The sequence below is a fragment of the Pongo pygmaeus genome, chromosome 5 (genome assembly GCF_028885625.2).
Source record: "Pongo pygmaeus isolate AG05252 chromosome 5, NHGRI_mPonPyg2-v2.0_pri, whole genome shotgun sequence".
NCBI classification, from domain to species: Eukaryota; Metazoa; Chordata; class Mammalia; order Primates; family Hominidae; genus Pongo; species Pongo pygmaeus.
The window spans coordinates 23757962-23783159 of record NC_072378.2 but is presented as its reverse complement, the minus strand read 5'-3'; positions in this window follow the sequence as shown (position 1 = coordinate 23783159).

Here is a 25198-nt window from a genome sequence, read left to right as displayed (position 1 = left end):
TTCTAGAACAGGTCAAACTAATTTGAAGTGGCAGATTAGTTGCTCTTTGAAATACAACAATAAGAAAGTGAAAAAGTAATGCATTCAGTGTTTGTCTGGAAGGTGGGGAAGAGGGGTATGAAATTTTCAGCAAAGCATTGTAAAGGAGTTTTATGGAGTGATGAAGATATTCCATTTTCTGAATGATGTTTATATGGGTGGATCCATTCATAAAACTCATGAAATGGTAAAATTGGAATTGTGTTTTATTGTTATATAAATTAGACTTCAATCATCTTGTGTAAATTTTAATCACTGAATGACCAATGTTTGTCTATACATCTATCTATCTATCTATCTATCTATCTATCTATCTATCTATCTATTTTAAACCTTTATAGTGGCTGTGGATGATGTTATCTTTCTAAAGAGTGTTTGAATATTCTTTTCACTGGCTCTCTTAGTACTCTCCTGCTAGTGGAAGCTCACCTTAATCCAAACAAGGCCAGGCTCCAGGATCTGTCTTGGCTGGCTTTTCTCCAGTCCACCCTTACTTCTAAAACATAGTACCTAAGCCACATTGTAGCCCTTTTGGGAGGGTCTCAAACCCCCAAGTTTTTACCCATGACCTTGGCTGCCCCAGAATTCCAAACTTTACCTCCACATTTCTGCGAGTCTGCAAGGCTGTAAATGTTGCTGCTCAGCAACTCTCTCTCTCCCTGTGATGCTTTCCCCAGGGTTCTGTAAGCCTCTCTCATGGATGCACGACTTGAGAATCTAAAAATGCTTTGAGGTGAGGTTGTAAGCAGAATTTTCACCTCCCCTTTCTATAGTTCATTCCTTTCCAGGATCATGTTCCTTTAAGTTTTGACGTTTTTGGTTGCTTTCAGTCACTTTTAAACAAACTTTGCTGGAGTGCTTACTATGTTTCTGGTACTGTGGCAGGTCCTGTAGGATTAAACACAATTTTATCTTCTGCTTACATCTTTGGGGGTAAAGTTAGTAAAGAAGCAAAAAGAGATAATATAAACCTAAGAAACAATTTAGGAAAGGGTTCACTATAAAATGCTTAATTTAACATTACCAATGAGATAGAAGGGGAAAAATGAATGCTGGCTGGAATTATAAAAGATTAGACTTCTTGGAGGTGTTACTAGCTGGACTGACTCTTGACTGCAGAATGAAGCTCTGTGATTGGGATTAAGTATGAAGCAGTAAGGGAATCTGAGAAGATGGACAAACTTCCAGCAGAGAGCCAGCTTGAGACGGGAATTATTGATCAAATCAGGATGGTAATGGAGTAGAAAGAAAAAGTACTTTCAGCTACTTTATCCATGAGACACAAACTACTTAGATGTCTTGCCGTAGGTCCCATATTTAGTGGCAGATCTAGGACTGAAGCAAAGTTTTTCTCATTCTGCTCTAGTGTTCCTTCCTCACAAGCATACTTTTTTCTGGTGTCTGGGAAGAGCCAGACAAGATTTTTGACATCTTGTACCTGAAAATTTGAAAAGAAATATTACCTGTGTTCCAATCAATCAATTCATCTGGGAACTATACAAAGAACAATTGATGAGTCAGTATTTTTCAGGTTTGATGTGGAACATAGATGAGCATGGCCTGTTTCTGAGAGCCTTGACAACTAAGAAAGACTTACTCAGGGTGGAATCATGCAAAGCTGGGAGGTACATCACCACTCAAATCCTATTAAAATAACTTGATCACTAAACACACATGTGTTCCAACTGCACATAACGTCTGCCTTCTGAGTCTCTGGGATTATCTGTGGCAAAACTATCCAGAGCTCCTGTAGAATAAGCTTGGTGCCTTTTTTATTCATTTTTGCATTTCTGAAGTCTAGAAAATTTCTTGATAGTTGGTTTTGAATAAATGTTTGATGAATTACACTTATTTTTGTCTATTGGGTTATGAAAGAAAGGTATACAAAATTAATGATACATTTGCCATTTTCATATATTGCTGTTAGTCATGTAAATTCATTCAATACTTTTGGAAAGATACTTGGCAATGGCTATAAAAGCTATCACACTTCATATGCTCCTTTAACTTATGAAAATCCAACTCTTAGATATCTATTCCAAGGAAATACTAATAAAAGAAGAAAAGACTACTATTTATGAAACTCTTCACCAAAGCTGTTGAAAATTTTAAAAGTTGTAATGAACAGAAGTAGCCATAATGCACAACAATTGGGAAAATATGCTACTTTTAATAATATGGAAACATTAAAAACATAACCGTGAATACTATGTAGAACACGAACAACATATACTATATATTAAATAAAAAATTGTATGGGATGAAGGGTTTATAACTTCAGGTGGATGCTGAGCAGGTAACTTGGCAGAAGAAGCTTTATAAAAAGCCAAAGTAGGTGGTGTGGTTTGGAGGGTGAACTCTGGCTTCGCAACTTGGAGTTCAGTGATTAGAGGCATATTTCAATGTCTTTTTAGGCGAGATATACAACATACCTTTCCGAACCCATAACGTGTCTGAGAAAGATTAAAAACTGAAGGTGAGTAAATCTTGAAACTGAAACACATTGCAAATCTTGAAGCACGAAGCAAATGTTAATCATTATTGTCACTGGTCTTCATGCTAGTAATGATGATGCCATTGAATCTTGAAGGTCCTTAGTATTGAAGAATCTGCTATCAACAAGTATACAAGCATAGGAGGGCACAGATGTTAAATGTTCTCGGACAGGTATTACTAATGTTACCTGGAAGTGGTGGAAATAAGACCCAGGCTGTGAATGTTCTATTTGAGGAAGAGGGGGTACTGATACCATGTGGCTATGATTGTCTTCCTATATCTCAAAGACTTTGCCCTAAACATGTGAGTACTACCCTTTAGATGCAAGTCTCCAGTGTTAGTATTTGCTAATCTTTCACTTTCTTTCCTAGGAAATTATGTTCCAAGTTCCCAGTCTAAAAATAATTACATTTATACCACTTGCTACTACACAGTGATTTCATTTTTCTTTCCCTACATTATTTGTGCCTTTAGGTGATAAACTCATTGGAACAAGAGCTCTTCCATGTTTTGGCAGCGTTTGTCCTACTTTTTATGCACTGGTTATAGAATTCTAGCAAAATGAAATGCTAGAAACAGAAGTGCAGGATAGAAATAACTCAAAACCTCCCAGGAGAACATGAAGTTGGTAATGTATGTTGAAGGATATAAAATTAGATTGTAGCTAAGGAGTGCTCAACTGAATTTCTTGTTTTACCTTTGACTTTCTGCACAACCTTTGAAAAAATTACCTGTATTCTATGCCATACTGCCACACTGGTTCAGACTTCTAGTTATTTAACTTGGGATTCCTGATTGAATAGCGGGCATGGCTGTCTTCTCACTCATTAACTGTAAAGATTCACTGGGATTCAGCTACAAATAGTATTCAGTTTTATGATTCTATTATTAGTAATTTGCTCTTACCTTGTCTTAATGCAGACATGTGGCTTGCCTATTCCATTTCTTGGGATAGTATGTTCCCAGATTTGTTTATTATGATATTTTCTTCGACCCTTCCTAAATATCCAGGTTCTAAGAATACCCTTTCAGTCATTTAGTCATTCAGGCCAATAACTATTCAATAGATCCTCTTATAAGTTATTTAATAAATGGTCATTTGCAAGAACTTTGCAAAGCCCTTTTATTTTCATACCTCATTGATATAATATAGAGAAAATTGCTTATCAAGGAGTCTTTAATATCAGTTCAACAAAGGCTAGTTTTTGTCGTTTCCTTCATCTGATTTTTTAGACTACACTTGAAATGTCAGTAAGCCATTCATTATCTTTATTTTACAAATTTAAGAAAGTAAAAGGTTCAGAGAGCCTAAATAGTCTGATTTGCCCAGGGCCAAATAACTCCTAATTAGAGGTGGCTGGGCTCAAGCCTGTTTATTCATTGGTCTGTTAATTCATTCATTCAGTGAGTACTATTTATAAATTCAATGTCACAGCTATTGTGGGCACTGGAAGCCTACATTCTAGTAATTCTAACACTCCTCATTGTGCCATGTTCCCCTGAATGAATCATGGTTTCTCAATAAGGATTTTCTAATCTAAGGTGGCTGAATGAATTAATAACATTCTTTTTTAAATATTGTTCAGTTGTGCATTCACCAGAAAGAGAAAAACAAACGCGCTTCCTTCTGTGTATGAAATACAGTGGTAAATACTATATCAAAGCAAGAAATATATTTCATCTGACATCTTTCCTCCATGAATTTGCAACAATTTGCATTTTAACAAGGTTATTGTTCATGGAGGTTATTTGCTATAGGAGGAACAAAGAACATAGTGGGTATTAAACAACATGAACTTTGGTATTTAAGTTAAAATTGACTATTGGCTTTTCGATTTATTGGTAAATTATTAAAATTTTCTGAGTTTCAGTTGTTTAGTAAATTAGACAACAATTCATGCAGTTGTAAGATAATCAGAGACATATATGACAAACCTACAGCATAACTTGGATTTGTGTTCAATAAGTGCTGGTTCTTTTCTTTTCCTTAATGGAAGCTGCCATTCTGAAGAAACAGCCTCCTGGAAGCTGGCACTGCCCCCAACAACATATTGAGGGCTGCAGCATCTTGACGCAGCAGCTGGGGCCTGGAGTCTTAGATCAGTGCTCATCATGATTGCAACCAGAAGTGCCAGGCTTCTGGACAATTGAGCATCTCCTGCACTCTCTCCTTTCCATGGTTCTCCATGATACCTGATGAGCCACAATTATCTGCCCATCCCTTCCGCCCCTTGCCATCCCTTCCGCCCCTTGCCATCCCTTCCGCCCCTTGCCATCCCTTCCGCCCCTTGCCATCCCTTCCGCCCCTTGCCATCCCTTCCGCCCCTTGCCATCCCTTCCGCCCCTTGCCATCCCTTCCGCCCCTTGCCATCCCTTCCGCCCCTTGCCATCCCTTCCGCCCCTTGCCATCCCTTCCGCCCCTTGCCATCCCTTCCGCCCCTTGCCATCCCTTCCGCTGTGTTCTCTAGATCACCAGTGATCAACAGAGTCCCTTCTATGGTTGGTTACTTCTTGAAACATTGCCTTCCTCTTTGCTGTCCCCTAAGTTCTCTCAAGGGACTGCTGCTTGTTTTTTCACACCCTGTATCCATTAGGACCAGGAAGTAGGACTGGATTCTGTCTTGAATTATATTGTTACTTGGGTATTGTACCTTTCTCTTCTCCCAAAAATATCTGCCTTCAAGTTAACCTGGTAAACTCATCAGGTAGATCTGATTCAAGTAACCCTGTCTCTTGCTGGCATTGTGTTGCTGAATTAAAAAAAAATAGCAAAATGGGTAATCTTCTTTAAAAAATATTTACTCTACAATCTATTGCAGAACTCATATTCCATTTCAGTCATTTGCCCATTTCTCAATTGCTCTGTATAGCAAACTTATCAGAATGGCTGTCTACGCACATCTTCACTTACCTTCATTCACCTTCATTCACCTTCATTCATGCTTTTGAGAGAAAGAATGACAATATTGTATCTTTTTGTTTCTCTTTAATTGATCTAGTCTTATATGCGCAACTCCTACACCCCTCTGAGTAGTAGGCAGAGAGTAAGATTGTGGAATTAAATTTGGACCAATCTGGTTTAAAAGTAAAAGTGATTGAAAAAATTATCCTATAGTCATTTTGGATTTTCCTCAGTCCTTTTGTGTAGTTGCTCAAACTTCTAATCCCTCCTCTGGTCCTGTTCCTCTCTCAAGTAGCAACCTGGTTGTATGCAGGGCTCTACAGGTGTGAACAGCCTTGGGAAAATGTTCTCAGACCCTAATGCTGGTCCTCCAATGTGTCCTGCCTGACACCTGCTAATACATGATCGGGCCATCCTTTCTCTGTTTTGCTGACATCTGCTACTGTCTACAGCTGATGAATTCATGGGGTATGGTCAGTTCTGCTATAATGCTTGTTTTGAAAAGGAAATTGATATATCAGGGAACAATTTGGGCATAAATTCTGCTTCCTTTTGCTTATGCTTAATTTCTTAAGCAAGAAACATTAGAACAATGTTGAAAACTGTACCCAGGAGAACCATGTCCTGTAGGAATATGTAAAACACACATATGCCACACCTCAAGCATCTCTCAGCTGCCTCAGTTTACCCTATGTTTCACTCCAGTTCTTACTTGGTGTTGCAACCTTCCATCCTTCCACTACTTCTCAATGACTAACAAGCTGCAACTCTTTCAATGCCCACTTTGATAGGCAGAGTTCAGCTCTTTTTCAAGGTAAAGTATCGTATTTATTGTAGTGTAATATTTATGTGTTTTAAAACCATGTAACATGTGTAACACTGTGCTTGAATTTTTATTAGGTTCCAATCTGTTTTTTTTCTTTAATGTGTCACAGATGAAATTTTTGAATGTTGTGCCCAAACCTCATTTGTCTGGTAAGCCCTGTGGTTTCTATTGTCCTATTTTGCATTCAGTGGTAATTTTTAGGAACACATATGCCTCATGACAGCAGAGCTGATTGTTTCAGACTAGGTGAGGATCCAAATGACCCTCTGATTTTCCTTCCCATTGCCTCCTTTCAACTCTCACTGAGACAACAGTTTACTTGAAGTTTCTGCCTTATCTTTTATCAAAATCCTTGTCCAGGCTTTTGATCCTATAGGGGCCCTGTACTCTTCCTTCTTTCCTTTCAGCATCGCTGACCCCATGACAGGTTTGCAGGCCCTAAACTCATTTTGCCCCACACACTGGGACTGAAGAAGACCCAGGAGGCTGATTAGACTCTCTTGGTGTCACAACACTGCTAACCCTGTGTGTAGATGGTACAGGGTCACTGTCACAGCAGCCTTCTTCAGAAGCCCTACAGGGCAGGAATGGAGTCCTTGTAACTTGGGCCTTCCTCTAAATTTATTCTGAGCACATCCTCCCTCCAGGGCTTCAAAGGATCAGGATGAAGAGATCAGGGCACATGGCTTCATGTATCCTTCCCTTAGTGCTTAGGTTTGCCCTTCCGCATTCCCTCAGTCATATAGCTCAAGCTGTTTTCTACCTCAGCATTCACCTGGAGCTGCTCTTGCCTCCTCTGTCTTTATTTGATGAGATCTGTTAAGAGAATGTGAAGCCATTAACTTTCCTAATTTGCAGTGACCTGGTTTACCACTCACCATCCTGGTAGGTCTTTCTCAGTTTGCTTCCCAGGCTCTCCTTCTCTGGGCTGACTTCTACATGTGGAGTTCCTTGAGATTCAGGCTGGAGATCTGTCTCTTCTGAGATCCTCCAGCACTGTAGGTTTAGATGCCCTCCCATCCATATGCTGACGTTCTCATGTCTAGCCCACATTTTTTTCTGATCTCTAGACATACATCCCACTGCCTACCCATAATCTCTACTTGGAAGTGACATTTTAAACTTAACATGTCCAAAACCAGACTAGTTTCACTGGATTTTATTCCCATTGCTCCCTCTCTAACTTAGATAATACTCTTCCTGCACTTGTCAGAATAGATTTTTTAATATCATCTAGTCTTAATGTCAATTCTCGTTAAAGGTCTTGCTTGGATGTGTTTATTGGACAGAGACTGTCATTTAAAGCTTTCCAGATTTGAAGAATGTGTGGAAGGCCAGAAAGAATGATAAATAATAGTGACTGTTGGTGGATATGTGCAGAAGAGTTTATTGTCATATATTGCTGATAGAAATGGGATTTTTATAGCTCTTTATGGAAAAAATATGGAATACGTATCAATTCCACTCCTGGGAATCTCTAACATAGAAATAAAAACTCCAATATATAATATATTTAAAAGAGCATTGTTTATAGTTGCAGAAAAAATCCTGCCAATAAAGTGAAAATCCACCTATCAGGAAGAAATGAATAAAATGCAATATAACCATATCTAAAATTTTCATACACCCAAGTAAAAACTAATGAAATTTATACGGCTAATTTGGAGGGATTTCAACAATGAACACAGGAAGCTGGACAAAGGTATATGTAATATCATTATGTGTATTGCTGTGTATGTTTGGGAATGTTTCTATTTGATAGAACTTGAAATATTGTTTTACCCCCTCATCTTTTTGGTTTGGTACTTAAACACGCAGATGAACATGAATTATTCGCATACTTTTGCACAAAAGTTATTTTTATTTATGAGAAGCCTCTCTGCCTGTCTTCTCCTTCTCCCTCTCTAAATCCTTTCTACTTTTCTCTGTCTCTACTGTTTCCACTCCATCCCATCATTTTTGTCAGGGCTATTGCAATAGCCTGGTGTCTTTTCCAATCTATTTTCCATCCAATATCTAGAATAGATATAAAAATATACATTACACCCTCTCACTTTCCCGATTAGCCTTCCCTTGCACTTCGAGTAAAACCTAAGCACCTTTTCTTGGCCCAGGAGGTCCTGGCTGGTCTGGCCCCTGCCTAACTCATCTCGTGCCAGTCTCTGCTTTTGCTCACTCGTCTTGCCGTACTGACTAATGGGATGTTTGAAGATGCTGAGCTCTTTTTTGTCTCTGTTGGAACATTCCTTTTTGTACCCTTTGCTAGTTCATGTCAATACAGTACTCTGCATTAACATCGTGTTCTCAAAGGGGCTTTCATGAGTGACTCAGCTGGACTAGCTTCCCTTTCTAGTGTTTCCTGACACTTTGTTTCTTCACAGGATATGTCAACTGTTTGTAAATCATATTTACTTGTTTGTTTATGCATTGCCTATTCTGCCACTATCCTACAAACCCTGGAGTTGGGGGACTGTATCTTTCTTCCTCATTACCAGTACCTAACACAATTCTTGGCACATAGTAGGTAAACTTCAAATAAATATTGATTGGAAAAAATGAAGAGATTGTTGAGTGAAGAAAGATTTTTTTTGTACTCAGAGCAGAGAAGTATTTTAAATGAATTGATGAAAGGAGATCGATCCCCGAAACTGTGTGTATGTATATACACACAGACACACACAAATATTATGTTTTATATCGATATCATATGTATATACACACAGACACAAATATTATGATTTATATTGATATGGAGGCAATTTTAATGGATTTTATTTTAAAATATGTTACATACAGGTGCATTTTTTACAAAATGTGGATTTCTTACTGTTTAGAAGGTGAATGATACGTGTCATGGTTTGCAGTTTGGAAGTAAGATAGCAGGTTAGAGAAATTTCTGATTAAACTTTAATACGTGTCATTACAGTTCTCACAGGTCAGAGAGAAGATGCATTTCTTAACATTCTTGACTATTTCTTTCTGTCCATAGTGTTGCATTTCCTTAAAGAAGAGATCAAGAGTTGAGATTAAACTTGACTTAAAATGTCAGATATTTGCCAGAACCTCTAGGAAATTGATGAAATACTCCTGTCTGAAGTCTGCAACCAAACATGATCTCATCCATATCAGCAGAATTACTAATAAAACACCAAGGTGCTTCCTGACCTCCAGGAGAGGTGAATGGTGCTTGATCAGCTTAGTCAGTAAATGCTTAGCTGAAATAGGACTTGGGCTAAGAATATATACAGAAGAAATATAAAATATGACACCTCATGGATGTGCTTATCCTACGGATGACAGTAACATTTGAAATACGTGTTTATTGAATAAATTCATCTCAACCTAGCACAAAAAATAATTTATTTTCGAATATTATTCTGATTAATAGTATATAATATATTTAATAAAACAAATATGAAACAAATACTAAAATATTTATATTTTATTAATAGTACCATCACAACCCAAAATTACAACGAAGACACTAAGCAAAGCATTCCTTTAGCCAAATAATTTAATTTGTGGTAGAATATATAAGTTGAAAGAACCAGGGTTTAGGAATGAAACAATGTATCTTTGAACTGTGAGATTGCCCTCCAGCTATATAAGCCCAGGGAAGTTATATAATACATATGAATTTTGTTCATCTATAAAATGGATAAAAATAATACCTGTTCATTGTTGTATTGTTTGGCAACTAAATTCAAAAATATATTTAAAACACCCTGTATAACCATCTGCATATAATAAGAACATGGCAGGATATTATAGGTACGTGGTGAATTCCTTTAGAATTTATCTACTTAAACATAGTTTAGTATAATTGGAGGGCAATGAAAGATGTGAACTTAACTAGAAATTTTGTTTGTTTTGTTTTTGTTTTGCATTCCAAAAAAAAATCTGGTTTATTTAAACAAAAGGGATTTAATCAGAAGAATAAGAAGTAGCTTTGTGAATGGATAAGAATGCTGGAGAAACAGGCTTGGAAATAAGTCAGGCATGATGGGAGCCAATTTGGCTCAAGGTGTCTGGGTCTGGCCTCACTCAAAAGAGATGTATTTGGATTCTATCATCGAGATTAATGCATTTGATGACTATTGTTTTTCCCCCATCCCATGCAACTTTGCTCTAAATTTGGAGACTTGAGAAAAAATCTTATTGGCTTAGCTTGAGTTACCTGGCCATCTTTTTGTTTATGGGAGTCAGGCACCTTAACTTTTATCCCTGTCAACTTTACTTGCAAGAGAAAAAGGCAATTTCTCAAACTGAAGCTCAAGTTGTTACAAAGGGCAAAATTAAAATGAATGAATTAATTAAAATGACAAATTAGCTGTTAAAGTTAATCAATTAAAATTAAAATGTCACTACAGATTTTGAAGTAACCCACACTTGCTTTAGAGTAGAATAGGAAAGTATTTAATAAAATTATTTAGGGGATAAGATAAAACTTCAGTATCAAAACAGAGAATTGGGAGGTGGTATTAACATAGCAAATATGAGGCAAGTGAGTAATTCAACTCTGACCAGCTGTGTCCTAGAATTCCTCAGAGGAACCTCAGGGGTGGCTGGCCAGGGCTGTCAGCTCAAGCCACAAGGCTCCAGTTCCATTTTGACTGGTTCAGGCTGCTTTATTCCTTTTTTTAATTTTTAAAAATGTGATGGCATTCCACATAAGGTTTTACTTCAAAACAAGAAAGAAAAAAGAAAGAAAAAAGACTTTCTGCTGCTAAAACAAATAGATAGGATAAACAACAACCTAACAATCCTTCCAAAACTACCGAGCAAAGGAATAACATCCTGGCCGTGGGGTCTTCATGGTCCACATCATCTCTGACATTGTGGAGGAAGCAAGGTAAAAGTTAGCCTTCAGCTCCACTATGACATAGGTAAAGAGGTGATTGTAGTCAGCTTAATGCCATAAATCCTGCATTGAAATTGGTATTATATTTTTCAGTTTTGCAAATACCTTAAATTGGCTCACTTGACTTTTACTACAGTTCTGTGTGGAAGGCACGTACAAATGAGAAATGGAGGTGCAGAAAGATGAAGTCTCAGAGACAATGCTAGAATCCAGCTGTCATGGCTCTAAATATAGAACTTGCTACCCTATAACAGTATGTTCACTGTTTTTAGTCTGGGGAATCCTTTCTGCAGATAGAAATTTAATGGGATCACATATTTACTCAGAAAGAGTGGAGCTGTGATGGTTGGTTGAGGGTGAAGGGCCTGGGGCTCTGCTCAGCCCTCCCTCCTACTCCTTCCGCTGGAACACGTGTATGACACAGAGGCACCTCTGAGAAAAGGTGCGCAGGGCTCTGGGTGTGCAGTATAAAAACTATTGCCAATACTGCACCATCCTTCAGGGATCCAGTTGAGTCTCTCTCCCTTCATTCACTCCACATCATTTTTGTTTTTTCTGTGCAGCTTGGATCCCAGAGGTCATTTCTAGTTAAGGAAGTAGTGCAGGTGTCTCTGTTAAGAAAATAGGCTGGGGATGAGAAGGCAAGATGCTTCTTTAGTTTTGTTTTCTTAAAGTTGACATTGATTTATGCTGGTACCTAACACAGACATGGGACGTGTATGCCACCATTTCAGTGTTAAGACAATACACCAGGAGGTCTTTTGTGGAGTTTTTCTGTGTTAACCCGAGAAAGTCCCCCGAGGATCTAAAGTATTCTTCCAGCCATGATCCCAACAACATTTGAAAGAATATCCATGGTCCTGACCAGAGTTGTTCTCACTTTTGTACTGACCCTTTTGTGGTGGTTCTTTTTGTTGGAATAGCCCCTGACTGAATTATACACATGTTTTCAGGTTTGTATCATCTGCACAAGGGCTGCTGTAATACTTCTTCCTTTCTGACTCATGATATAGAATTCAAGTCCACCATGTATATACCCCATATACGTATATGGATAATGTACACATCCATGCTCATATACAAATTCATATCCATATACGTACAGTAAGTCCTCAGTGTCATCAATAGGTTGTTGGAGACTGAGACTTCAAGGGAAATAACAAAACCTATTTTACCATTGGCTAATTGATATAAACAAGATTTAAGTTCCTATGGCATATTTTTGGTCACAAAAACATCAAACTTATAAACAATGACCAAAACACTTCCATTAAATATTGAAATAAATGGAAGTGACACATACATTTAAGAAAGATTAATACCAACAAGGAAGATAATTATTTACTTGCTTATTCTACTTTATTTTATTTATTTTTTTTTTTGAGACAGAGTCTTGCTCTGTCACCCAGGCTGGAGTGCAGTGGCGCGATCTCAACTCACTGCAACCTGCATCTCCCAGATTCAAGTGATTTTCCCGCCTCACCCTCCCAAGTAGTTGGGACTACAGGCATGAGCCACCATTCCCCGCTAACTTTTATATTTTTGGTAGAGACGGAGTTTCACCATATTGGCCAGGGTGGTCTCGAACTCCTGACCTCAAGTGATCCGCCTGCCTTGGCCTCCCAAAGTGTTGGGATTACAAGTGTGAGCTACAGGGCCCAGTCTAAGTGCTTATTCTAGTTTAGGGTCACCTTGGGTGGCTGGAGCCTTACCCATTAGGGCAGGAACCAATCTTGGATAGGATGTCATCCATCCCATTGTAGGGTGCACTCACATATGCGCCCATACTCACTCAGACTAGAATCATTTAGACACCCAGTTCAGCTGCTGGGCACATCTTTGGGATGTGGGAGGAAACCGACATAGCCATGGGGAGAACATGCAAACTATATACAAACAGGAGCCCTGTCTGGGAAAATCGATTTCTTATCAACATTATTATGAAGCAACATTGAGTAAAGCCAAGTTAAATGAAATAAGTTATTCAAGGACCTGCTGTATACATATTCATATATACACACTACTCAAACCAATTCTAGTTGCCCAGGCCTTAAAAGGCCTTCTGTTCTTTTCAAAACAAATGTCATCTCTAGTGGCTGACTCAGAACCTGAGATTAAATGCTGCTAGATTTCCGGTACTATGCTTGGAAAGAAGAAGAGTGGGAGAGAATCATGGGACTCAATGAGTTGTTGGCTATAAAGAGTGGGGAGGCAAGTAACTTGGAGTTATGGAATAGTTGGGCATGCTGGAGAGTCCTGCCTGTAGGGAGAACTAGCTGAAGTTTCACAGTAAGGGGCTGGCAGGAGCTTAAAGGTAGGCACACCTGCAGGAAACAGAGACAAGTGGAAGGAGAAAAATGGAAAAAAACTAAAACAAAATCTTCATTTTGAAGTTCCGACTAGAAATTACTTTGCCTCTCATATATAGTATCAGTAATGTCATTGAAAGTTAAGGTGATCAGATATGCAGATATTTTATGTGTCTGTGATTTTTTTTTTTTTTTTTTTCCCTGAGACGGAGTCTCACTCTGTTACCCAGGCTGGAGTGCAGTGGCGAGATCTTGGCTCACTACAAGTTTCGACTCCTGGGTTCAAACGATTCTCCTGCCTTAGCCTCCCGAGTAGCTGGGACTATAGGGACATGTCACCACACCCAACTTATTATTTTTTTTATTTTTAGAAGAGACGCGGTTTCACCATGTTGGCCAGGCTGGTCTCAAACTCCTGACCTCAGGTGATCCACTCGCCTCGGCCTCCCAAAGTGCTGGGATTATAGGCGTGAGCCACTGCACCTGACCATGCTAAATTTTGTTAGGTGTTACTTATTCTTGTCATGTAGGTCAATCTCGCTCACCACGTGTTAAAGACAAACAAATGGGGTCCTAGGAAAAATGATGAATTTGAGATGAGAAGAGTAAAGACACAAATGAAGGTTATTTTAAATTCTAGGAAGAATGATGACTATCTTGAGAATAGAAACAAAAGTAGCCTCTAGGTAGGCTATGAGTCAAGGCCTCTTTGATGAGGCACAGTCCTGCTGGTAGACAATTTTAACAAGTGTATCAGCTCCTGGGGAAATTCTTCATGTGATACAAGCTCTGTTAACCATCTAGTAAGTGCTATATTTTACTTTGAGTTCGACTGTCTTTCTATACATATGTGTGTGTATGTATACATATATACATACACACACACACACATACACACCCCATGTGTATATATGTACCCCATGTGTGTGTATATATATGCGTATATATACACCCCGTGTGTATATATATGCATATATATACACACATATGTATATATACGCATATATATATATACACACACACACATATATATGTGTATATATATATTTTTTTTTGAAATGGAGTCTTTCTCTGTCACCCAGGCTGGAGTGCAGTGGCGCGATCTCAGCTCACTGCAACCTCTGCCTCCTGGAATTAAGCGATTCACCTGCCTCAGCCTCCTGAGTAGCTGGGATTACAGGCACACGCCATGCCTGGCTAATTTTTGACTTCTGTATTTTTAATACTAGTCCTACTGTACCATTTATCCCTCTATACACAGGGCCCAGAAGAGCATTGGCACATGACAGGTGCTCAATTAACACTTGTTAGTTACATTCTGAGTAATTTATGATTTGCAGTGTTTAAAAGTTACTGATCATTTCTTTCCCAGGAAGGAGATTCATACACTTGATTCTAAACTATATAAAGTATGTGTAGGAAGAAAGCCATTTTATACAAAGTGTTGGTCCTGACCCAGGTTTTCTGATTACAACTCTGTACTCACAAACACTTTCCATAACAGGGAACATCAGAAGCAACAAGAGAGAAAATAAATTACTCTTACTTTGCTGTACGTCACTTTTCTCCATTCACCTCAACTCAAATGGAATTCTCTGGAATTCTCTGGAATTCTCTCACTATTTGGAATATATATCATGATACCATTGTATCAAATATATGATGTCTTGTACTGTTCAAATTAGTACTAGTTGAATAGTTGAACCACAGCTCCTGAAAATGATTGAATGGATTTCCTCATAGCAAAGTGTTTCTTCTTAGGTTTGCCCAAATCAAAAACCTTTGTGCCTGTACCCAAACGGTTCCAGTGTTCTGTCATGCTTTACTTTCCTCTCCATCTCTATTGTCATGGCCATCATCCACCTATGTAGATCGCTGCAGCAGTCTCCCCACCTCCGCTTTATCCCCTCCCATTCACAACCTTGTCCGCTTCTGTTGTCAACTTTCTAACCTTGAATTTGAGTTTATTTCCCTGCTTTAAATTCTTCAATGCCTTTCCATCATCTGCAGAAGAAAATCCAAGTCCTGGCCCTTGTCTCCGCTGTTACCTCATTTCTTAGCCTTCACGTTTTATCTTCTTGTGACTACTCATCTACTCATTTCCATACTCTTCCCTTGGCCTACATTTTCCCATTGTTCTGTCCGAGAAACTCCCATACCATTTTCAAATTTCAGCTTATGTGCTCAATCAAATTAACTTTTTTTTTTTTTTTTTTTTTTTTTTTTTTTTTGAGACGGAGTCTTTCTCTGTCTCCCAGGCTGGATTGCAGTAGCGCGATCTCAGCTCACCACAACCTCTGCCTCCCAGGTTCAAGCGATTCTCCTGCCTCAGCCTCTCGAGTAACTGGGATTACAGGCACATGCCACCACGCCTGGCTAATCTTTTTGTATGTTTAGTAGAGACGAGGTTTCACCATGTTAGTCAAGCTGGTCTTGAACTCCTGACCTTGTGATCCACCTGCCTCAGCCTCCCAAAGTGCTGGGATTACAGGCGTGAGCCACCGCACCCAGCCCAAATAAACTTTTATAATATGAGTCCCTACTGTCTGTAGCTAGACTTAAATTCTCTTCTACTTTACTGTGGTTCTGATGAAATTGGACGTAGCACCACTATAAAAATATCGCGTGATGTTGAAATGATTTGTATCCTTATCTATGACCTCTTCTGAACTATGAGCTGTTTGGGAGTCTATGTATTCTATATTTTCATCTTGTTAGCTTTTAGCAGAATCCTTGAAACAGAGCAGGGGCTGAATGAATGTTTGTTAAATGAACGAATGAGTGACTGTCTTCTACCTCTTCTTACAATAACAATCCACAATTGAAAACCATCTTATAGTTATGGGCTGTAGCTGTAATTCTTCTTAAGCTCGGGAAGTTATTGAGAATAAATATGTCTCTTTCCAAAAATGAAAATTTACTGTAATTAATAATAGTAAGGAGAAATGATGTGTCCTCTTCCCATTCCTTCCTTTCTCTAATCAAAACAGCCTCCTTTGGTTCAGGAAATACATTATCCCTTCAAGGTGATTGTGCCTCTGACACTGCTTCATGGCTATCCAAGAAGCTATTAGGAGCAGGAAGAAATCAAACAAAACTCTATCACTGTACCAGGATATTTAAAGAGGAAGGAATAAAGAAAGCAGTAGGCCAAGTATGAGACTGCTAATCATTAGACCCTGGTTTGGGCTGTTAAACCAACAGAGTAAGATTCCCCAGTGGTTTGTCCTCATAGCAATTTTCTTCCAGCTCTGGAGTAAATGCAGATTTGTGAAGTGAGAAAGGCTTGAAAAAGACAGCCTGATAGTGACACCAGATTTTGTGGTTTCTCTTAGACTCTATTTTACTCATATTTCTTAATTTTCTCATTTTCTGTTTTAGATGTGTTAAATTGGATGGCAGAAATAAGTCATTGGAACAAAATGCTTGAGAAAGAACCTGCTCTCCTCCCTACTTTCTTAAAAATAAACTCACATGTTCTCCCATATACCAAAACAATTATTCTAGATCGGAGATATTTGAGGATTCACACTTACGTAAAGGTACTATAATTTTATGATCTTCCCTTTGGGACGATTTGGGGGTGGGCAGTCTGATGTATCACTTAACATATTATGTTACCTTTTACTGAGTCACAAATTTGCTCATGGTGGCTTGCGTTGGAGCAAGACGGATATATACTCTTTCAGCTGACCAAATTGCCTGGAATATGTAGAGCAGAAACCTACCAGTTATCTTATAATTAAAGCTGAGACTTGGCTGCTGGCTCACTGCCTTTTGGGTGAGCTAATCCGTGCCTGAATGCTGTACACCCTGCTATAAATGATAGTCCTCGAGGCTGCGTATATATTAGCTCAGCCTGGTCTCCATTTCCAAGTTACTACTTCTTGGTGTCTTCTGGGTTAAATTAAGCCTGTTTGTCTACTGCTCCTGAGGTAAGTTAACTTTATGGGTCATGCATTTCCTTCCAGGCACCCGGCCAGAGGTGTCATGTATAAAGGATGAAAGACTATAAATGAAGACGGGTGTGCGGGTGGGAAGGAGTGAATCTCAGCGTTTCTGGCAGATGCAAGTCCAGGATTTTTAAGGACATGAGTAATTCTGTGTCTTTTAAAGGGCAACCTATAAACATAGAAGTTTCTGGCAAATAGATATAAGTAGAATTCAAGGATAAAACTCACGAAGAGCAAGCCATGATTTGTTGCCTTCATAGAATAAGGTCAGCATGATTTCACTGTAGCCCTGAGTAAATGCTTTTCTTAAGAATCATCTACTATGTCTTAGGATTTGAAAGAATATGGTTCCCAGAGGTCATGCATAGAGTTTTAGGGAATTAATGCAGTAGGACAGTGCAGCCAAATTATGATGAGTTTTTCTTAATTATCACAGTTACTCTTTAATGTTAGTATTACTGCTTTAATTTCATGCATGAGAAATTAAATGTCAGATAGAAAAAGTGACTTGCCCACAGCAAATAAGTGGCAGGCCCAGAATTCAATTTCTATTCTGTGCATTCCCAAAGCCAAATTCTTTATGCCACATTGTTAATCTTTGCTTGGCTAAAAGAAACTTGCCCCTCAAGTCACTTACTCTGGTTTCAATGGTAATCTCCATGTCTGGGTGAAGTATGTCATTGGCTACATAGTCTCCAAATTATTAATTCCATCAGTGTCCCCACTGGCTCTACCACTCTGTTCTCCTCTGATGACAGGCTCCAAATCATTCTTTGGGTGAAGTTAAAGAAGTTGGCAATTGTGTACATGAAGCAGAGCTTGGCCATGTTTGGCTACCCATTTTTCATTCAATCAAACCGCAAAGTCATGGAGTTAAACCAATGATTCAACTGTGGCTTAACATGAAAATAACCCACGAAACAAAAATCTCATGCCAGCTCCTCTTCCCCAATAAAGACCAAGACAGGTTCTGATTTATTCTGGAGTGTATGCTGAATAACAGTATTTTTTTAAGTGTTCTAGTAGTTCCAAAATGCATCCAGTGTTGAAAAGTGAATTTTCCCATTGCAGTGTAAGTACTCCATCTTATTCCAAAGCAATTGATAGATAAAGATGGGGTAAAAAACGTAAAAAGATTGTTTTTGTTTTTAACTCAAAGGGAAATTGTAAAAAACCATGATGTATAAGTCAGTTGTTTCCTAAAATATGAAGAAAGCAAGATTGTGAACATTTTATTCAATTCAATAAACATCTGTAGGTGCCACAGAAGATACAACACCGAACAAGGCTCTCATTCTTTAAAAAATGTAAAAATCTAGTCAAGTGATACAATGTGCACATAAACAACTGCACTTCTGTATAAATTTTGTCAAGCTTGTGAATAATTCTTCCATGGATTAAAAATGGACAACTATATTGTTCAAAGGAGAAGGAATGGAATGTCAAAAGGATTGGGAGTACTAGGAAGCAAGGTGTATGTAGAAAAGGCAGGTAGATCACCATGGATGGACTATATGGAGCAAAGAAGAGAATGGTCGGAGATGAGAGCAGAAAAGAGAAAGAAGTCAGGTGCGAAGCATTGCCTTGTATCTTCGCTTTCATATTTATCTCCAAAGACACATAGATTTCTTTCTCTTCCCTTCATTTCTTCTTATTTTCCCCTTTTCCATCTTCTCTCTTACTCTTCTTGATTTTCTATAATAGATTAGTAACACTGATAATAAATATAATTTTTATTTTGTTTCTGAATGCCACTTGCTATTTTAAGAACTTCATATAAATTGTCTCATCACATTGAATCATAACAATTCTAAAAAGCATATTATGTTAATATACTGTATATGATAATATGTAGTATTTCTCATGTTATATATGAGAAAAGAGAGACCCAGGGATATAAAACTAGTAAGTAGAATTAAGTAAGCAGAAAGTGGATCTAAGCCTTGAGCAAATATAAGTTATAGAACTTCAGAAGTTAGAGGTGAATTAAGAACCGTGTGTGTGTGTATGTGTGGTGATGGGAGGGGACCTCAGAACACTGCTTTTCCATTGGGATGCAAACAGTTCTTCTTTCTTTGCTTCACTTCCCATCTGCCTTAGTTGGCCACAGTGTAAATTAAAACATGGAGCTAAGATGAACTCCAGCTTTTATAGATTGCAAGTCAGTTTTATATTTGATATTTGATATTAGAGTACATCTCTTTTCATTGTATCTGAAAGGAAGAACAGCAAATTTTAGTCTTTAAGGGTGACATTTAATTGAGAAAAATATAATTGGCCCTGGATCCACGAGTTCTGTGTCCACAGATTCAACCAACTATGGATCTAAAATATTCATTAAAAAACAGTAAAAAAAAATACAACAATAATAATGCAAATAAAAATACTATATAACAGCTATCTATATAGCATTTACATTATATTAGGTATTATAAGTAATCTAGAGATGATTAAAAGTATATGGAAGAATGTGTAAAGGTTACATGCAAATATTATGCCATTTTATATTGGAAACTGGAGCATCCATGGATTTTGTTATCTGTAGAGGTCCTAAAACCAATAATGAGGGATGGCTGTAACTGAAAATACATTGAGATAAAGCAGATGCCAATAAATAGTTGAGAAATTATCTTACAGGTTTTAAAGAGGAAAGAGTTTAGCTTGCCCCTAACAGTCACCTATCTAGACAGTGAGTTAAGGTATGGCCTTCTAAGTCAGAAAGCCCTAGAGCTGCATCCCAGCTCCAATGTTTACTAGCTGTTCAGCCATTGAGCAACTAAATTCTAAAGCTCACTAAGCTGTATTTGTTTTCATCTGCAACTTGAAGATTCAGTGGACTAAACTGACTTTTCTGACCATTGTGCCATAAGACTTCCAATGACATCCACCCACACAGGAGCTTGATGAAGCAGGGCACCTCTTATTTCATAGCCAAAATATAAGGTAAGAATATAACAAATTCTCCCTTTTACTGGTGGGAATGAATAAGAATAATTTGAAAGTATGTTCAGATAAGTTACATACCAATAAATGGTTGAGAATTTGTTTTATTTGGTTTTGAAGAGGTCCTGATTGGTAGTGTAAATTCTCTGTGGATTACAGTCCTAAGGGAGTTCTAGGAATAAATAGTGTTTGCTTTTCTAAAAAAAGGAATTTGACAAAACACCCTGAAAATACCCATGAAACTGTTATAACCCTGGACCTCTGGTTGATTAACTCCAAAAGCCCTCAAGAATTAATGTACCATTCGTGTGGAACAATTTTACAAAGATAGATGGGTCATGCAAAATAATCCTTTATATTAAGCTGCTTTTTGACTGCCTTATATGTTTATAATTCTCTATAGTTTACAAAAGGCCTACATATACATTGTTTAATCTCTCCAAAATTCCCATCAGAGAGGCAAGGAATTATTGGTATACGTTTTTCAAAAGAAGACAGATTAAGGGAGGTTAAAAGTCTTTGTAAAGTGGCTCAGTATCTATCTAAATGAATCCAACAGGAACCTTTCTCATGGTATGGAAACTTATTTTTAAAAAGCATAACTTTACAGATTACAAATCAAAAACCATACATATTTATTTTGCTAGGATTTTTGCTAAACACTGTAAATAAGAAGGAGGTTAATTCACCTCAAATCAATTATTTGAGAATCAGTTTGCCAAATGACCAATTTGCTGATTTTTAAAAATCAAAGAAACTAATTGAGCTTTTCACCTAAATCAGGGGTGTACAATCTTTTGGCTTCCCTGGGTCACATTGGAAGAAGGAAAATTGTCTTGGGCCACACACAAAATACCCTAAACTAATGATAGCTGATGAACTAAAAAAAAAAAAATCACAAAAATCTCATAATGTTTTAAGAAAATTAACAAATTTGTGTTGGTCCGCATTCAAAACTGTCCTGTGTCGTGGGCCTCAGGTTTGATAAGCTTTACCTAAATTTTTAAGGGAATAAAGGACAAATATAAAATACATCTTATTAACAATAATGATATTTATGTGCTGTCAGAGACATGGGTCAAAGGATTGTTAAAAAAAAATGTGCACATTGTTCAACAGAATTCCATTAAAAAAATTTCCAATGTTGAATCCTATGTTTCCCACTTAGATTTCAACATTTTTAGGAGTTAGAAATATTTCAGTTATTTCTAGTAAATTAAAATTTAATAAAACTATAAATATAGCACAAAATTGACATTTACACATATTTGAAAAAATTAGAATTTTTAGTCAAATGCAGTGTAAAGTAAAATTTTCAACAGATTAATTCAGTACTCTGGGAATACAGTAAATGTACTTAGATCCCGCTTTCGTGGCCCTAACAGTTTAGTAGGAGAGGTAGGTTTTAATCACATAATCACACTCAGGAATGTATAAGGGCAAAAAAGAAAAGTAACAAAAGAACATAAAAAGAAAAGAGGATCAGAGAAGATTTCTCTGCACAAGGGACAGAAGTGGAGGTCTGAAGGTTGTGTTAAAGTTAATTGAGGAAATCTGAAAATACATCTATAGCATAATTTTAGCCACTTTTAACATTAAATTAGCAGTATCTGGAAATATCCATGCTACATTTACTTGTATTACAACAAATATGGGTCTTTCCTCTATGCCAAAGCCATGTTCTTTTTTATTTACTTTTTATCTAGGAACTTTAACCATAAGTTTACTAATCATGTTAGAAATTATTTGCATTTCAGCCTGTAGATTTTTTAGAGTATTGTGGTTGGTTGTTTAGCTGGGCTTCAGTTAAGCTAAAAAGCAGCCTGAACATGTTTGGCTGACTGAATTAGATTGTGACATTTGATCATAACCAGCTCAACCCCTGATTTCTTAACACCATACTCATGCTTCATAACTTCTCTATATTCTTGCCTCTCACTGAAAAAACAAGATTAAATATCTTTTTCCTTCTAAATGTGTAAAGATATCGAAATAATATGACACAAAATATAGAAAAAGCTTTATAAGAATGGTAACCATGTAACCCATATGAAATTCTGTCTTTAATATTCAAATTCTCAAATCTTTAAATGGTGAAAAGGATTCTAACTTTTGAAAAATAAATGTTCTTTTATTTTCCTGAGTTCCAAAAATCCAAAACAAAAAAGAATAATGGTGCCCCAAGTATATTATTAAATTGTTCTATTTGGCAGACATGCTTTTTTTCTTTTTAACCTTTTCTTGACGCTAAATTGTCTTTAAAATAATCATCTTTTCACTGGCAAGATTAATGTTCCCTGAAATTTGCATATTTTAGACTCTCATAGTATAGGTACAATACATTTTTTCTCTGGGAGATGTTAGCATAATAAAACCAAATATATTGTGTTAAAATAGTTATGCTATTATTTTATAAAATTGCTTTGGTTTTGCTTTTATTCTGTAGATTTTTAATATTTATAAATGTTTCTTTGAAATGAAGTAACTTTTTCATCATTATCACGAGGCTGAAATTTTAAATTCTAAACAAGACTATCAATTTGTGACTTATCTCTTGAGTTTTGCCTCATATTGAAGTTTGAAATGTTATGAAGAATATTAATAGCACAACAACAACAATGCCCAGAGCTTCTTGTTACCACTAGTCAGCAATTGTTAATTATTCAGGAGAGATAGAATACATTAAAAGAGAAACCTGCTTTATAAATGCAGAAATGTTAGTTATAAGTAAAGGAGAGCAATGTGAATTGCTGGAAGACTGATTAAAAAAAGACAGGACTATATATATTGAAATAATGTTGTAATATTTTTACTACTGTTGGAATCATTTAAGAAAAGTGTGCCATAAAAATCTCACCACAGAATCAAGATGCTAATGTTATACCTCATTTATTGCCAGCATATTCAGTGACATTTTTATAATGTACATCTGTCAGCCAGAGATATTAAATGAATGAGGTGAACCATACAATCTACCCTCAGGAAGTTCCATTAGAGCCCCCAAAGTATAATATTTATGAGGTCAGAATCAATTAATCAGATAGCTGTATTTGCTTTTCAGCTCAGCAGGCTCTCTGCTCCACCAAACTGTTGCATTCAAAAATCTTTCATATTTGGCAAAAGAGTGAGTTTGTATGTGCTACATGAAAGCTATTTTGTAAATCAATTACTATAGTAACACACGATGTATTCAGTAGTAATTAATGGTCTAAGTGGAAAGAATGTAAAATATGTTCTTATCAGAAAGGTTTTATCACAGTGGGAATCCTAAATATTCTTTATGAGCTACAGTGGTCTTACCTATTCCACAGTTTACTGAATGAAAGGCAGTTGTGACAGAAATACAGGCTTGTGCTTGTTCCGCATGGTAATTCAAACATTGGTTATAGTAGAGTCATAGGAGATGGTGCCAGGAGCAGAGCACGTATTGCTGTCAAAAACAATTCAAGCGCTCACTGGGAAGAAATGGATGAGGACCAGAAGAATTCTACAGTAGAAATGGCTACTATTCTGTTAAAGAAGGGGCAGGTGTAGTTAACCTCAGAGAATGTACTAAATGACAGTTGCTGTGTTATTCACAGTGAGCTTCTCACTTCTCTGCCCAGAAAGCAGTCTCAGAGCAATTTTAGAAATGGATGATGAGTCAGAGGAATTCCGATGGTAAAAATGTAATCTTTCTTTTTTATTTTTTGCATTAAGGAAGGAAGAACGGAGACCATGAGGGTTGGTACTCTATTAATAAAAATTTGGGTGATCATTCTTTTCTATCATGCAGCAAACTGGATAGACGTAGGAAATTATGGCAAAGGATTGTAGGTAACCCAAACATTTAGTTCAGGGGATAATATACAAATTTTATCAAGCCCATGAATTTACAGTAAACTTTTATTATTTGCCCAGGCAAGTTGTAGGTATTGTGTGTATGTATGCGGAGGTGTCTATATGTGTAGAGTTGGTAGCTGAATACAGTAAATCAGTGGGCACGTGGATGTCTGTGATATTCTATAAATGAACTCTGCTCAAATAACCCAGGTAAGCTGGGCTGCTTTATAATCCACTCAGCATGCTGTCTCATTAACAAAGTCAACACAAGTGACTTACTAAGACAGCAAAATAATGATACTTTTACTTAATTTTCTTCCAAAACCAGCTAAAAACAGTTAAAAAAAAAAAAGTACCCTCCTTTAATAAAGCTGGGAAACCATTAAATAGTTATTATTATAGAATGTAAATTTCATGAAGAGAGAGATTTTTCCCATGTTGGGATTCACTTCTCATACCTCTAGCACTTAGAGCAGTGATCAGTGAACATCTATCAAATAAATGAACTATAGTTTTGAGTGTATGTCCTTTTAACCTCATTGCCTTCAACCAAGTAGGAGAGAAATCTTTTTCTTTTTTTTTAGTTATTTGCTTTCCCTTTCTTCAAACTAGATCTCTGGGTCTCCACTTCCCAGAGTAAAAGAAGGATAAGTCCAAAATACAGAAAGAAACAAAGACAAAGCCAATCATAGTCTTTTAGGAGTCTGAGAACTCCTGTCCTGTTGACTTAATTTCCCTTAGTATATAAGGGAGATTTCTGAAGGATCATTGGATTATAGCTATTTTTTTTTTTTTTTTTTGAGATGGAGTCTTTCTCTGTCGCCCAGGCTGGAGTGCTAATCATAGTCTTTTAGGAGTCTGAGAACTCCTGTCCTGTTAACTTAAGTATACTAATGGAGGTTTCTGAAGGATCATTGGATTACACCTATTTTTTTCTTTTTTTGAGACAGAGTCTTGCTCTGTCGCCCAGGCTGGAGTGCCAATCATAGTCTTTTAGGAGTCTGAGAACTCCTGTCCTGTTAAGTATACTAAGGGAGGTTTGTGAAG